Source organism: Coturnix japonica, chromosome 5, assembly GCF_001577835.2.
Source record: "Coturnix japonica isolate 7356 chromosome 5, Coturnix japonica 2.1, whole genome shotgun sequence".
Lineage (NCBI taxonomy): Eukaryota > Metazoa > Chordata > Aves > Galliformes > Phasianidae > Coturnix > Coturnix japonica.
This window is the reverse complement of record NC_029520.1, coordinates 18281252-18294206: the sequence shown is the minus strand read 5'-3', so window position 1 is coordinate 18294206 and position 12955 is coordinate 18281252. Positions and strand designations below refer to the sequence as shown.

The 12955-nt window shown below is 35.9% G+C and overlaps 1 protein-coding gene across 10 annotated transcripts in view; it reads left to right on the top strand.

The window, feature by feature from the left end:
* The window catches only part of LRRC4C (leucine rich repeat containing 4C), a 413560-nt gene that overhangs the window by 333888 nt on the left and 66717 nt on the right, over positions 1-12955 (top strand). The window contains exon 8 of one of the 10 annotated variants that reach the window (XM_032444955.1): positions 11605-11847. The exons of the other annotated variants lie outside the window; for them this stretch is intronic. The gene's annotated coding sequence lies outside the window, so the exon portion shown is untranslated. The remainder of the gene's footprint in view (positions 1-11604; positions 11848-12955) is intronic. 10 annotated transcript variants of the gene reach the window in all.

Genomic DNA, 12955 nt, shown 5'->3' with positions numbered 1-12955 from the left:
TTTTGTTAGGAGATTTTTGTTATTATGTTGATAATGAAAATAATGGAAAGTGGCTTGTAGGTGGTGGTGTTAACAGATTAGCAGTGATGTGTAAGATTCCAGTAAATGTCTCTCTCTTTCTTTAGAAATTGGATGTTGAGGTGTGGAATGAAGTCAGGATAACTTGTAATTTGAAAGATTGGTCCTTGTTTTCCTGTGGATAATCATGCTACTTCTATCTACTCATCTGGCTTGACTGTATACCTAGTAGATAGAAAGTTTTTCACCTTATACCCTTCTCCTTTACCTCCACCATCCTCCTTCATAAGCAGTGCCTTGAAATGAAAATTTTAGGCCAAAATTGGTATAGAAGAAGAAAGAAAAGCACATATTTAAATGAACCATTGAAGTTATATGGATGTTTCTCTCAGGCAAGGTAAAGAATGAGCTTTACAACTAATTTTACTTTTCTTTAGCTGCAATATTCCGGAGAAGGGGGAAAGTAGGAAGGTGTTAGTAAAACCATGATCCATCTTTACCCTTTTTTTTTGCCTGGCAGCATTTCCTTTCAAGCTTTTTGTGTGCAGCAACACAATCCAGAGCTTCAGCTTTCCTGAATAGAAGCATTAATAAATTCTTTTTTTTTTTTTTTTTTTTTTTCATTGCATTTCTGCATTCATGCATGTCACCAGTATTGCTTCACATAGACATCTTTAATTTTTTAATGTCATAGAAACAAGACCTGCTTCTTAAGTGTGCCCATGCACTTCTGCTCTGAGGTCATCCCTCTCAAGTGTTCGATACTTGTAAGAGGTTAAGATTTAGGGTCCAGTTCTGCTCCTAAGGAAATCTCTGGGAATCTTTGTTCAGCTATATGAATGAATCAGACCCTTTGTGCTCTTCTGTTTGGAAAAAGAAGGAAGCAGGCACAGCAAAAATTGTTCCGTCCAGCTTCAATTGCTGTCATCCTTCTCAGTACAGCTAAATCAGTTTAGTATGAAGTGCTTTAGCCTAATTTTATTTCTCTGAGCACGTTTCCTGGTGGGATACTAAATGGGTAGTAAGTTTGTCAGCATCTGAAAATAAGCACAAAACTCTGTTCTTCATTCCTTCATGTATTATTATAAGCCTGTGCCCTATTGTGGACTACACTTACACCAGCAGTTGCAGTAATAGAGAAGCTAAATTTATGTTAAGCTGCTGCTCAGTAATTACTGAAGGGAAAAGAAGCTGGCTAAATAAAAGGCATCTCCTAGCTTTTCTCTGGGATGTTGTCAAGTGAATATGTAAACAGAAAATCTGATAGAGCAAATCTGACTTTTGACAATAGGATGCAGCCATAGGTGCCTCATTCATTTCTTAGAATAACTAACAGAAGGATTTTCTTGATATGATAAAGAAACAATGGGCAAATTTAGCCACCAGTTTGGGCTGAAACAGGCAAATCTTGTCAACATTAAAAGCTATGGATACTGTCTGCTTCTAAATAGGCAACAGTTTCACACTTCAGTGAATCATTCACTTAATACAGTAGCCAAAAGACACATGGTACAATCCAGAGTTTAACTCTTTCAGTCTCATGATGGGAATAAGTGTAGCATTTCTAAGCATTTGTGCTTTGGCTTATCCAGATCCCAGAGGACTGGTCATAAAATACACTACCAAAAGCATCAAACTAAAGATCCAATTAAATGAGGAGCAACATGTCTTGTCAGTCACAATCAAGAACTGGCTGTCTCTGCTACTTCCCTTGCATATGCTTGTGTATGGATGTACCACTTAGCAGTGTGTGCTGATCCTGGAGGCTGTTTCTTCTTCAACATGTGGACAATCCATTTGGAAATAACCCCAGGCCCTTGGACTGTAATGGAATTTGGTGCTCTAAAGGAAAACACTATATTTAACTGGTATATTTTGGCACCCAAAGCTTATGCAGAAGGGAAAGCTGTATTGGAGACTCCTGCTTCACTTGTAATTGTTCTCCAAAACAATTTGAGATCACAGATCTCAGACTTCAAGTTTTCTTAGCAAACTGTAGGTTAACACTGTGTGTAGTCCATGCCTTTTTACAGGAATGATTTACATTGATCAAGAATAGGACCATGTTCAATTTGCTGGAGCAGCAAATTTTATAACGCAGTATCTCACAGCCTGATAGCACGGAGTGAAAAATAAACATTCACATTGGCTGAGACCAAAGAAAGAGTGCTCTAGATGTGAACAAGTACAAAAAATTGTAAGGAAATAGAGGAAAAGAAGGAGATTTCCAAAATGTTGTTATAGCTTCCTACATATAGGTACTAAAATAATTTGTCTGTGACCTTAAAAGCTGGATCTCTTTCCAGATTAAGGTGATATGAGATGGGTACGAGATGGGAAGATTTTGCACAGAACCTGGAATAGGGTTTTTGCATATTTTGAGAGCATGGTGCAGGTGACAACTTGGAAGGCAAACTGTCCAAGAATGAGGAGCCAATATATTCAGGAACGGAGTGCACTGTATGCAACAGCAGCATGCAAGAACCTCCATCTCACTTGTGCCATTGTGCTTTCACTTTGCCTTTTTCAAATCCCATTCTTTCTGATTGCCTGTGTGGGAACAAGGAGATAAATGAATATTAGAATTAGTCCTACTTGCAGTCTGGGAGTGAAATGATTCTGAAGACATGCAATTAATTACTACCCACTAAATTATTTATGGAGTAGTCGAACTGGCTGGACTTTGGGCCCACATTCTGAATTTCCATCTGTCCCCTTGTCCACCTGCCTGGTAAAATTAGTAATGAAAAACAAGCCTCCTTCAGTATAAAGTGCTGCACCTCCAAGACAGCTCAGTTCAGGCGGATTTAGCAATAGCAGCAGTCATGGTGACCTGGAAGGCAGCCTTGCAGTGTTCTTTTAATTCTAGGAACACAGGCAAGGAGTTGTTTTGAAGAGCTATCTATAGAAAGGATCTTGCCTCTCTTTCTTGTAATTGCTTGTTGTAATAGCAGAAGAAATTGATGCTTAACTTGTGACTTTTTTGAGCAGTTTATTTCATGATGCTATTTAGAAAAGCAAGGTGCCTGTTTTTAGCTTTTCTATCACCACTGTTTCTTCTCTTGGTGCTGGAAATAGGGATGCAAAAGGGGAGATGAGTGTTCCAGTGGTGTGTTTCAGTTGCAAATGCTGTGATACATGGAAATGAATTAATGCACAGCTCCTCGCATGGGGCCTGAGTAGTTTGCTGTCAGCTAAAGGAAAAAGGCAAAAAATCAGGCTCTTGTGCATACACACAATAAAAGAGAATCAGGATCTACATTTGGTATCCAAGGAAGCGGGAGCAGAATCCTGCAGGGCTTTCTGTTCATTGTTTAAGTGTTGCCATAGCAATATCTCAGGGCACAAGTTACATGTTTTCCACTTCTTGAGTTGTGCTTTTCTTCCCCTTCTCTCTCTTTCTGTTTATTGATCTATCTACTCAACAGCTAGGAGTATCTCTGCAGAACTTTGCAAAACAATCAGAGTAGGAGTGTGAAAGCTACATTATCTGTCCACTTACATCCATTCCTTGTCATTTGCTAATACATTGAAAACACAATTACATTAAAATTGTTGGATGGAAGAGAAGTGGGAGGCTCTTGCTGTTAGGATATCGAACACATCACAATATTTTGTTTAGTGGTGATCTGTTAATTGGAGAGCAAGTGGAGTGTAGCAGTCACTGACAATTAAAAAGAACAATGGACATATCAGGTCTGAATCTGTTTCTTGGGATGGTTAAAATGCATTTCAGATATATACCAGAGCTTCTGTATTTTGAAATATTCACACTACTTTAAGATTTCTTGAAATTCTTTATGCTGAGACAAAATATACCCTTGCTGCTTGTGAAACAGAGATAGGATGTTTCAAAGCAAAGAATAGTCTCCAATAAAATTTGCTGTGGAGCTTGTTCATGTTGTGTTAGGACTGTGGGGGTGCAGTGTAACAAGGAAATAAGGAGAATTAAAAGCATACACACAGAAAAAAAACAACCTCAAATTGAAACAAAAATAAACAGACTTCGAGCCGTGAGGCTTTTGCATGCTATTAGTTGAAGTTTACTTAGGTGTACTACAGGAGAATAAGTAAAATCATTTTGTGTATGTCTTCAAACCCAATTCAGTGTGTTGTTTGTTTCTGAGGGATCTTTCAGTTATTTGGCAATATGGGATCCATTTAATTTCTTTGTAGTAAAACAATACTCAGAAATATGAGTGCAGTTTCTTTTTGCATTTGTGCAAGCAGCATAATATATAAATTGACTTTCTGGAAGCCTAGGAGTGAGTGTTTTTTCTTCACTATGCATTTAAGAATCACTGCGTTAAGGGTAAGACCTAATTCTTAAAGCCAATGATGGTAACTTTTAAAAAGTATTAATGTAGTTCAAATCTCCAACAAGTTTTCATTTTGCTTAATAACCTTTCCCTGCTGTCATGCCAATATTCTCTTTGCTTGTGTTAGATAGGAAATAAAATCAACAGCATAAATAGGCTGTCATTATTAATGACGTGAGTGTAACATAAGTAGTAACAGTGCAGGTTTCCTCACACTGCTTATCACAGAATCATAGAATAACTCAGGTTGGAAAAGACCTCATAGATCATTAAGTCCAACCACAGTGTAACCATAGTACCCTAACTCTAACAACCCCCTGCTAAATCTTATCACTGAGCACCACATTCAAACGGCTCTTAAACACATCCAGGGATGATGACTGAACCACCTGCATCCCTGGATGTGTTTATCATTATACCTCCGTCATGACCTAAAACAAAAGACCTTATGTAGGCACCATCTCTGGAGTTTCCCTTGGTGTCCTTAGCATCCACCCACAAAGGGTGGCAAGGTGTGATGGAGATGAAGATAATTATTTCACTTCTAATTCACTATGCTACTTCCATTCATCAAATTACTGAAGACTGTAAGATTCCACCATTTTCAATTGAATATGTAATAGTTAGTTTAGGATGAAAGTTTGACATAATTGGGTCATGTATATGCCAGGATTTTTATTTCCTTTTAATCTCAAGAACCAACAATTAGTAGGGAGATTGAACAGGCTGTGGTGATAATTTCTCTATAAAGAGGGAATTCTGTCTTTCAGAGAGTGTATTAAAGGGAATGTTTTGATTTTTTTTCATTAATGTCCATTTTTCTATTCCAATGCAACACTACAACATGCTGTTGTGTAGTAGCTCTTCCATGTTACCAGTTTCATTCCCTTTACATGTTTGTTTTTTTTCCTTCAACCAACTGAAGTTTAAAACCTGTTTCAGTTCCAGAAGTAAACAACAGAGCAAAGATTTGTACTTATAGGCATTAAAAGGTGATCTGAACACCATTTTGAATTCATATTCCATAAGCTTCAGATTTCTCTCTGAATTTCTTAACATTTCATATTTCCTTTGTAGTTCCTGATGACGTTCCAAGAAGGAATGCTTACTTTTTTAAGTCCATGTATGAGATGGATTAATGAAATAATTTAACCCCTGTTACTGACATAGTAAAATCTCAGTTTACATTATCAAAACTAGAATTTCTGTAAAATATTTTATTTGAGAGCTGAATTCTTAGTCACTTTTACCAAAAGAATTTGGTGCTGATGTAACTTCTGTGCATTGTCTGTTGACATCAACAAGAGAATATTGTGATGTGTCATAGTAAGTTTAATAAAAACAGGAAGAAGTTTTCACTTTTTAAAGGCTACAGAAAAAGCTCTGCAAGGACAGGAAAAGGTTAACTTAAAGGACCACAGCTTTTTCTCCCTCAGTGCATGCAGTTTTCAAATGAAGTGTGCAAAAATATATTAAATTCTATGAGCTTTTTTGCCAAAGGGAATGCATGTTGTGCTAAGGATTTTTAACTTAGCTGTTTGGTTTTATATGAGTTTTCTCTTCCACTGCAGTATTTGTGAGCCCTTATTGGAGAGGCAGGTTCTTTTACAAGTGGTTATATATTATTTTTCCGGAGGCAAGCTTTTTTATTTATGCCATCACTTAAAGAGCTGAGGTTCATTTTTGTTAGGGTTGTTGATGCCACAACTACTATGGGGGAAGGATGATGAACACATTAGCCTTTTAGGTTGCTCATATACAGCGCACATTCTGTTTCTTCCCTAAGAGTCTTATTACGTTTAACGTCTGTGTGAATTTTATCTGGATATGGTGCAAGGGATATGATGCAAGAAAAAAGAAAGAAAGAATAAAAAACAACAACACACCAACCCATATAAATAATAAATTGTAAGACGAAGACAGCTGATAATGAAAGTGCTAAAAAAAATCTGTATAGGAAAGAAATGATGTGTTTCGATGGTGAGCTCAGTGTGTACCAGCAATGAGGGACTCTTAACGCTGTTCTTGTTGCTGCTTTAATTGCAGTCTTCCTCTGATGAGATATTGGTAATAGCCATGCAGAAATAGCAGAATTGTTCAATTTAAACTTCCAGATTTGGAAAATTCATGACTAAAACTTTCTATTACAAAAAGTAAATGGCAAGTGAAAAGACACTGGAAACCATCTATTAGGGATACACATTTTAAAATCAACAGTCCTGTTGTCCTCACAGTAAGGAATTTCTTTCTGATATCTAGTCTAAATCTACCCTCTTTCAATTTAAAACCACTTCCCCTCATCACTACATGCCCTTCTTAAAAGTCTCTCCCTAGCTTTCCTGTAGGCCCCCTTCAAGTGCTGGCTACTAGCTTGGAAATACTTGTCAGATATTCAAAAGTAAATGTTATGAGGAAATACATTTTAATAGATTATCCAGGGGTTGTTACGCCTTATAATATTTATATCAATGACTTAAACAGATCATTGTAGAAAGATTCCTGACAGAAAATAACACATTAGGGGTAGGGTGCAGAGCTGGCAAAATGACCAGCTGTTAGTATGGGCATGTGAAGGTAAATGGAGTAAACTATGTGAGATGGAGTAGATGGACAGGTGAGAGAAACAGAGCAAAAAATGACTTGACCTTGCCAGAGGTTTTTCTGTGTCACTGTGACACTGGATATGTCTGCTAGTGATGATTCTGCACTGAATACTAAAAGGGACCAGCATACAAATGGTGGAGTGAAAGAACAGGGTGCTGCACATAGGAACCCATGCTTTGTGAACCTGTGCATGAACCATGACTATTATCTGCCTAGTAGGTGCATTAGTAGGTAGCAGGAAGCAGGATGAGGCTTGGAACCACACAGAGCTGGACCATTAGTGTCTCAACAGGAGGAGTAAGCAAGCAGGGGAGCCTGGGCACACAAAAGTGGGAATATGCTTGTAACCCACATGACCTTGGTTTATGCAATACATAATTGATTTTAAACTGAATAATAAATTATTTAAATGTAGCTGAAATTTCGTATCATTGTACTGGTAATTTATTACAATAATTAGCATCTGGATAGGGAGCTAGGAGATATGGTTTAGTGGTTTTCTGTAGGTATGGTAGAGGGAGGATGGTTGGACTAAATGATCTTATAGATCCTTTCCAACCTTGTGATTCTATGATTCTGTAATTGACTGTTTGGGAGCTGGAAGATCAAGAATAAGTATAGCAAGCATCTGAGATGTTTCTTCTTTTTCTCTCTAAATTCCCTTCTGTAAGGTTCTTTTCAAACCGTACACTTAACATGGAAGCAGTCAAAAGACTGCAGGGGCCAATATGCATTCCATTTGGATACTAGGAAAACTTATGTCTGGACTGTTCCTCATTCACTGACTGGAGGGGTTTTTTTTCTGGATATTATCTGTCAATAACTTGTCCACTTCCAAGGGCTCCAAAGTTCAGTGGATCTTTTTCTTGTGAAAAACTTCTGAAGAAATAGTTCATATCAAATTTTTTAATGTACACAGTGACTGGGAGAGGTGTTTGAGGGCTGGCGAGGAGCCAGCAGTTGCCTTTTTATGAGCATTTTTATAGCTCTTTCAAATAAAAAAAGTCAAAAACTTGTAAGATATGGTGCTGTTCTTGCCTTCTCTTCCATGCAGGTGGATCTGTGGAACATAATGAAGCCTCACTAAAACATAGGGAATTCTATATTGAAGGAAAAATCACTGGAGTTGTCATTAATATTACTGGTTTGGGTTGAATTACACCTAAAAATACATATTCATATGAGTTAAGACAATAGACTGTCCTTGAAGATTTGGAGAAATTCAGATTTATGATGTGTTTAACATGATGATTCTTTGTGCAGATTATTGTATTGTAGAAAAAATAGCAGGAAAAAAATAAATTTAAATATATATTTAGCAAAGCACCTGCTTCCATTAATCTCTCCATGTAGGAGGGGGATAGAAAGCTCCACACATTAGTAGTTGTGGGTCTCAGAAGAATTATAGCAGTGAATATATGGCAGCTAGGAAAATAAATATATATATACTTATTTGAGAAAATACTTTTTCAAAACAAGCAACCAAAAAAAACACCCCACCCCTGAGAAGCAGGAAAAAATATATCAAATCTTGTATCAGATCTTCCCCTCTCTTTATTTTATCTTTCTTTTTAAAAGCTAAATGGTATTGAGAGAATTCTGCATTTAAACATAGTAGATTGGACAGTCTTGGGTACTTCAGTGGTCATCACTAGAGATTTCTTGACTCCTGTCTTTTTGTGGCATCTAACTTGTTCTGTGAAAAGTAAAAGTGAAATAAAAATCACAGAAACTGTATTTACTCCATTGTACCTCTCTGTAACTTCAGAAAAATTACTTTTGTATATTGAAGGACAGAGCCTTCCGATTTTGATGCAGTTAAAACCATTTTTAAGTGTTCAGAAACCAAAGCCAGTTTAAGATTTATGAAACAGGAATATGATTTAGAAGAGGTCTTGTGAAATTAGTTCACAGTTGTATGAAAGGTCCTTTAATAAACGGTATTTTGTAACAGCAATTTTAGTGCAAACTACAGTCTCAACACAAAGTGGATAATAAGGGAAAAAACAAAGAAATGTGCATCTTTTATCCTTAAACATTCAGTTAGTGAAGCAGTTCTGGACACATAGGTAAAAAAACTTCCTTTTCCATTCTTAAGAAAGACTTTTTATGTGATCTGCCAGCAATTTACTGATGCTGTAACTATTTTAGTGATTTTTTTTTCCTTCTCACTTACTTTGCCTCAAGCCTAAATTGAACTGAATATACAAACAAAAATTATTCATTTCTGAAAGTTTAGCAGGATTGCAAGCTTGTCAGTTCTCGCTCTTAAGAGTAATTACTTTTGAACGTGGTCTTATTGAAATACCCTTTGACATTCTAACTCTTGAGTGAATGCGAAGTATTCATTAAAACTTCTTAAGGCTTTCTACAAGTTTTGCACTTAACTTATTATTCATTTATTTTTAGCCCAAACTCTTTTCCCTAAGCAATGAAATTTTACAAAATCTGTCAGTGTTACAGTGGTGCAAAAGCATTAAAAATAAAAAGTAATTTTTTTAATAATTTACAATTTTGAGGACTCCCATTTACTTTATATGTGAATTTGTTGTGCATTTAGTAGATTAACAATGTTCTACCGTTGGATCAAGGGTTTCTGTAATGCCCCATAAACATAACAATTTTGGTTTTGTTTTGTTTTTTTTCCACTGAACTCAGGAAACTGGTACCTTTATTTTGTCTTAGTGAAAAGATGGGAAGAATTCAGTGTTGCTGATTTTACTATCTATTTACAAGTGATTTAACCATTTTTTTCTGTCTTAAACTGATGCAGCTAATGTTAAATTTTGTGGGATGTATTCAGCTACGACAATGACAGTATATGCTTTGCTTCTTACACATTGAATTTGCTTACAAAGACATTACAAACATGCATGGGAAGGCATGAAATCAGCAACTGCCATTATGTGTCACTTTTGAAAGGGTTGTACCTTCTTGAAAATCTAATTATCTCCTTTCAACCTATCCTTTCCTTATATACTCATCCTCTCCCTCACATGCAGACAAGCAGAGTGCTTCTCAGGGCACATGGACTTAAAAATGTGACTCAGAGGTCAGTAGATTCCAGAGCCTCAGGCAGGAAGTGAATATCACAGTTAAGGGCAATTTACTGTGACCATCCTGCCCCAGGAGTCTCCTAGCACAACCAAGGGGCTTGTCTGTGTCTCAGTTTCTCGCATTGTCAACTTCCATGAGTTTGCGTAGGAAGGCATGATTCGTATTGAATTAGAAATATCTCTGATGTATAAAAATTACTTGTTTGAGGAAAGGTTTTCAGCAGCTGATCTTTGCCAAAATTTAAGGTTCCTGTAACAGGTTCTTGTGTTACTATTCCTGTACTGCTAACTGATTATTAACCAAAAATCCAGTAAGGTGAAATATAGTCAGATTTCCTGTAGAACAAAGAAAGGAATAAAGCAATTATATGTTCCTGCCTTTTTTTCCTTTTCTTTCTCTCTTTTTTAAATTCTCTCTCTCTCTTTTTTTTTTTTTTTTTTTTTCCCCTCCACCTCCCAGCTGTATGTGGAGGTAACAATGCAATTAAGACACCTAAATCAGTATCACCAATGTGCTTCCTTTTGCATGGCACATCAAGTATTCTTTAAGAATTGTCTTTAACATAGACTCTTTGTCTTTTTGTTTTAAAACATCATTTGAATAGCTTTGGCAAATTGCTTAATTGTTTATTGATCCAGTAGTTATTCAGCTTATTATTCCATGGTGCTTTTTTTGTTGTTTTCTTGAGCATTACTTCAACTCATTTTTAAACTTCTGGGTAAAGCTTATATCAAACTCTTTATCAAAGTTTTGTGCTTTGCTTATATTCCGTGTTGCTGAAGTGTTAAGGATAGAAATTATATTGAAATACATCAACAGTTAATGAACCAAATTGTCCACAAATTTAGAATTCATTTCTCACACTGTAGGCAGAAGATAGTTATGGCAAATTTTGCAACAGTCAACTCCCACAAGGTCATATTTTATTAAACTGAGTAAATTGGATGAGTCAGAGCCATAGCTGTCTAGGAATTTAAACAAAATAATTGACACGCTATCTGCCAAACATACTTTATTTTTCTTTATTTTTATAGTGGGTGGTAGGTTAAAAGATGTCTGCATAAACACTAGTTGATGAAGACAACAAGATGGTGGGATTTATTTTTTTGTTGTTCTTGTTTGTTTGTTTGCATTTTGCTTTGTTTTACATTCCTCAAAACTTATCTACTTCAAATATGACTGTCATATATCCTATGTTCCCTTCCTTTTTGTTCAAAGAGTAGGAACTCTTTTTGGATAAAGAGTGGAGGAAATGCTAAAATCCACTGTCACTTCCAGAGGAAAATATCCCTTTCAATGTTTATTGATTTTTCAAATCCATCTACATTTCTTCTGTAATAACAGAGTAATTCTGTTTTTATGCTAATAGTATGTGTTCAACAATGGACTGAAGGTAGAAAGTTAAAGGAGTTTTTTGAATTTTACCATGGCAGATATCCTCCAATCCCTGAATCCATAGATGAAAATAATCATGCTGCAGTGCCAAGAAATTAGTATCCTAATACAACTCCAGAATGCTTTGAAAACATAGCGTTGCATAACTGAATGGACTCATTATGACTAAAATTGTCTGAAGTTCTATTGCCTTTTTGTTTATATCTGGCAGGAATCAAACTATCTCACCATGATACACAATAGGTTTTTCTAAATATGGTGAAAAACTAGAATGTTCTTCAGATCAAGTATTGACTGCAACAGAATTGAATGGAAAATTCTGGCTTATATTAGTGGTACATTCTTGTGTTGGAAAGTGATCGGTACATCACTCATCTTTTGATGGAAGCTTCTGTTACCAGATGGAAAATAAAATAAATTAAGAATTTCTGGTCCCTCAAAAGATAGCACTAAAGTAAGTATTTATACATTTCTCTCCAAAGAACAAGGATTTAATGCTTTGGGACAATGTTTTGAAATGTTATGTTTTAAGCCTTCCCTTGTCCCACCCCTTGTTCCTTGACCACTTCCCTTTTCCCTTCCCCTTCCTTTTTCTCTTTTCTTCTTCTCTTTTTCTTTTTCTTTTTTTTTTTTTTTTTTAATCTCCAGTATTCTGGAAGGCAAAGAAATTAGCTACCATCACTATCTGTGGTAGCATCATTATCTGGGTAAAAATCTGAAGCCCTCAAACTAGAGTTCTTTGAGTAAGGCAACTAAACCTATATCTAAATACATTTTGTGCATAGCTCACCTTTGCCAGAGGATCTCAATAGCTACATTTCTTAGAAACTTCAGCTCCTGGCATCTTATCACTTTTGAGTCCTAACGTAAATCATGTATTTCATCAGAGTTGTCTTTCAAATAAAAAAGAATTAGTGTAGTTCAGTTTTATGTTCTCTTTTCCTAAGATTATGTTGTTAGATTATATGTCATTCTGCTTGAATAGAATGTAAGATAAATGGTCACTTTGCAATCTTATGGTACAGCCTATGCAAACATTTATTAAATAGAACTGATAAATATAGTTTAGCTTAACTGTGCAATTGCATTTCTTGCTAGATTCAATTTAAATATACTCAGCGCATCTATCCTGTCAAAGTCCAGTCCTGTTGTGTAAGAATATGTTAGAGTGACATGCACAGCATTTCAATGATGTGCTTTATCTTTATTCCGTACCTGGTTCTTTTATAAAATCTATTTTAATTTCCCTAAGATCAGTGTATTGCAGAAAAAATTCATAGTAGCTAATTGTATTAGTATCTACCTTCTTTGCACTAAGAAAACTTTAATGAGATTTAATATCAAATGTGAAATAAACAGCTGGCTTTTATTTGCTGTATCTAAGAGCTTGCCAAAGGCCATTGAGTAATCTTCCTCACTTTCCACACATATGCATGAGATCCTATCTAAGTCCTGATGGAGCACCCATATACAGTAAATCATTTCTGCAAAGGATTTCTCTGGACTTGTCTTTTTCTTTTGTCATTTTTTCATCCCATAGCTTCTACTGCTACTATGGTTAT